Source organism: Capsicum annuum, chromosome 5 (assembly GCF_002878395.1).
Source record: "Capsicum annuum cultivar UCD-10X-F1 chromosome 5, UCD10Xv1.1, whole genome shotgun sequence".
Lineage (NCBI taxonomy): Eukaryota > Viridiplantae > Streptophyta > Magnoliopsida > Solanales > Solanaceae > Capsicum > Capsicum annuum.
The window spans coordinates 194,347,896-194,352,154 of NC_061115.1; the positions used below are offsets into that span (position 1 = coordinate 194,347,896).

General features: G+C 27.3%; 1 long non-coding RNA gene across 1 annotated transcript in view; it reads left to right on the top strand.

Annotated features, from left to right (window-relative positions):
* Positions 1-543: 543 nt before the first annotated feature.
* The window catches only part of LOC124898965, a 10,838-nt gene continuing 7,122 nt past the window's right edge, over positions 544-4,259 (top strand). The window contains exon 1 of the long non-coding RNA XR_007056116.1: positions 544-744. This is a non-coding gene — a long non-coding RNA (uncharacterized LOC124898965). The remainder of the gene's footprint in view (positions 745-4,259) is intronic.

The following is a 4,259-nucleotide window of genomic DNA, read 5'->3' on the forward strand; positions in this document are numbered from 1 at the left end:
CAAATTAAGAGGTTGTATATGTATTTGGATTTCGCCCTAAAAAAGAAAAAGTAAAGGTAAAGTTTGGAAGTTTTACTTAACAAATATAATGGGGTAACTAATAATTATAATTCTAGAGTTGGAGTTTTGAAAATAATTTATTTCATATTTTATTTTTTTTTAAAAAACTTAATAAATTAAATAAATTGATAAAAGTTGAGGAAAAACAGGTTAAAATGAAAAAGAAAAGAAAAATCGGATGCTAGTTGGCATGCCACATGACATTCACCTCACCCAAAATGTAATACTATATGACTTTTAACTTGTCAAGGTGAAAAAATGTTCAAATATGTTTGAAAATTTTATTAATAGTAGGGATATATTTGACCCTATAGTTTGACTAGGGACAAATATAACTAATTAATCAAAGTAAGAGATATATTTTACCCTTTTCCCTTTTATTTATTTATTAGAAGAAGTCTTCATAGGCTCCAAATAAATACAAGACTTAACAAAAAAATGAAAACTATTTACAACTGAACTCGGCCCAAAAGTGATTGAATTCACTTATATTAAACCAAGACCCTAAAAGATAGGGTCTCTTAATGCGCTCCTCTGTCCTCTCCTCTTAACCATCTCTTTCTCCCCATCATTAAGGATGTGTTCATTTTCTCTTCTAAACTCTGGTCTCTGTCTTCTTCTGTTGTGGGTGATAAATCCTCTTCATTGTCGGAGGAGCTGATGCTTTTTGTTCAGCTTGCAAAGGTATGAATCCTTCCGTTACATTCCTCGCATTAATCTTGACCTATTCACTTTGTTATGATTTATTTCTTTGTTTTTCTTAAATTAATTGAAGATTTGCTTCTCTATTCATAAGTTTATTGAAGATCTAATATTACTTTTAAAAAATAAATTTGTAGAAAATCGAATAGAATAAGCATTCACCTCTTTTTCTTTAGTTACTAGTTTCTAGACACATGATTTATATGTGTTCCAACTTTTATGGTATAGATATTTTAAAATGACGATAATATTAAAACATGCAAATAATGAATAATTGTAAATTTAAAGAGAGAAAGTACAAGCTTAATTTGATACATGTATAGTTAGCATACACAAATGACTTGATTGTCAAAAGCAAAATCTCATGAACCGTATAGACTTGCAAAATTAAACAATTAAATTTAGCTAGATAGATGTGATGTAAAATGAAATAAATTTTAATGTACGCAATTAATTGTCACCATATGATAGATATAATATTCTTTCTATATATTTGACCTTGCAATTTTATTTGCTCAATCATGTCTATGACTCTTTTTGTGAATATCATATTGATATTTCTCAATTGTAATCACATCTCAAATTTTCTTGTTGTTTTAAAAAAGCTATTTAAATTTAGATGTTGATTAATACTGTTGCGCCCAAACGCACACGCAAGTGTACGTGGTCCACTCAAGTAATATAGTGGCCTTAAGAAAGTCAAATATCGATCTAAAAGGGACTAGTGTTAAGCAACTATCCAATTTCAGTTCAGCTATTAAGATTCAATTAGTGCAAATGTAACCAAGAGTTTTAGTTCAGTTATTAAGATTAAATCAGTAGCCAAAAATATTAACTTATTACTTTGTCTCTTAGCTTGATTGAACCTTAAAAACTATAAACAAGTTATTCCACACATAATTGCACAGTTATACCTTTAGTAATTCATTACACACACTAATTAGAGAAGACTCCACACTTTTATTACAGGCAAGACATTCAAAATAATACTATAATGACTACACATATAGCAAGTTTTTATCTTAAGAATGTTATACACAAATGAAAGCTCAAGACCGCTACTTCAAAACATCATAACCTCAAGAACTGACTCACCAAGTTGGCAAACTCATGCATATTACACAATCAATGAGATCATACAAATTACCCAACTATCATAACATGTGCCCTCATCACAATAGAGGTACCCATACTCACTCATAAAGATGCAATTATTACAAGAATGGGTATTAGAATCAATTTACGCTCACTCTTAGAAATAATTCACAAGTTACACATAATGAACCATAGGCTTGCCCTTAGTATACCTTCCCACGCGATGCGCGGACGATATTAAAGAAAATTAATCATATTTTTTAATTTTATTTATTTGATATAATTTTTTTCATCAAATTGATGTATGTAAAATCAATAAATTTGTGAAGTAAGAAATATGACTATCAATATTATTAAATTCAACATCATCAATGATATATACTTTAATATAATATTAAAAGTTTAATAAACACTTACGGATCGTTTGGTATATGGATGGGGTAACTAAGTATATCCGATGAGGTGGGATATCCCATGGGATTATTTTATTTCTTCTCCCTATTGGATAGTAATATCACCATTTTAGTATAAATGGTGGGACAAAATTATTCTAGAATTAAGAAATATCTTATACCAAATATGGGATAAAGTTAATCCCAAAATTATTCTTCTTATTTCTTCTACCAAACAACCCTTTAGGATCATATCGCAGTTGCAATAACTTTAAACGTTTAGATATGAAAATGAAATATCCTCGTTATATGCTATTGACATATTTTAAATAAATTATGATGTTAATAAATAATTGTTAATTAGTTGAGTTATGTATTTAATTTTTTAATCTGTTAAGAAGTGGAAACATAATGTTATCTTTTAATTCAAATTTAAAATAATATTTCAGATCAGATTCCTAATAAAATCATACGTAATTTTTATTTTTTACCTTTTAATTAGAATTCTAAGAATAACCTCACCTAATTTTCTAATATTGTTATTAATATTACCAAAAATTATAATATTTCTCTTTGACTATTAATAAAATTTATCTACCAAAAACAAATTATCAAAAATTGTTATTCCACCTTGTATTGTTAGCTCACTTTAATTTCCTTACTATTCTCATTTATAATTGAGATGATTTAAAATAGAATACTTTTCAATTTTTCTTCCATAACAGTAATTATTTTTGTGTTTGTAATAGTATATTTATTATCTTCTCTGATTTTTTTATGACCGTAACCTCCTTTGAAAAGTTCAAAATTATCGGGTGATCTTTGATTAATTCTAAAAAAGAAGTTGGATTATAGAACAAAGAAAACTATAAGAAAAAAAAATGTCATCCAACAAATATAAGGAAAAATTGTAAAAGAGAACTTTAACACAACTCAAAAAGGATCTTAATTAATTATTTGAATGAAATATGTAAAATAGTATTTCTCTATCTAATATTAGGTTTAAGTTTTTCAACATATTACGAATTATAAAATAAAGAAAGCTATAAATTTTATTACACTTAATCTCAAACTATAAATTTTATTGCACAAAAGTTTATGCAGGACTCTCTCTGTGAATAGACCCTCAATCCCCAAATCATGCTAAAATTAACAATCTAAAACTTCACCTAATAATTATATAGTTTTAATATTAAGATATAAAGTAATAAATCTTTTTAATCTTTATAGATGATAGAAACTAATATACATTAACACTTTCTACTGTAAATACATCAGTGAATAAATCCAAAATATCGAGGACATTAATAGGCTAAAGTAAAGCTAAAATATATTTATAAGCAACACCAAATCCAAATAGTCCTATATAATAATCAAAAGGTAAAATGATCTTCTGGACCCCTGTATTATATCGGTTTTGTAAGTTGAATACTTCTACTTACATGTTTGTTATCTGGACCCCTGAACCCACTAAAAAGTAATATTTTAAATACTTTTTTGGTGAGTGTAATACACTCTCCCACGCCAGCTGCCATATCAACTGTCACGTGTGCCACGTTATCTGCCACGTCATTTTTATATGTAATAAATAAATAAATAAATAAACAAATAAAACAACCCCTACCCCTTTTTATCTCTTTTCCCCTTTTTCTTTCCTTTTCTGGTTCTTTCTCTCTATTTCTTCTTCTTCTTTCTTTTTCTTAATCTTCTTCCTTGTCTTCTCATTCTTCTTTTGCTTTTGTCATCTTCATCTTCCTATTCTTCTTGCTCTACGGAAAAATTGAAAAGTGAGGGCCAAAAAATTTAAGAAGTATGAAAAGAAGAAATTTTTAGAGATTTTTGTGATTTGGGTAATTTAAGAAACCTGAAATTCAATGTCAAGACTCAATTTTAATGCTTTCTTTGAATTTTTTGTATTTGGGTAATTCGAGAAACTTGAAATTCAATATAAAAATACAATTTTTGCGCTTTTTTTTTTTTGAAATTTTTGTGATTTGGATAATTCAAGAA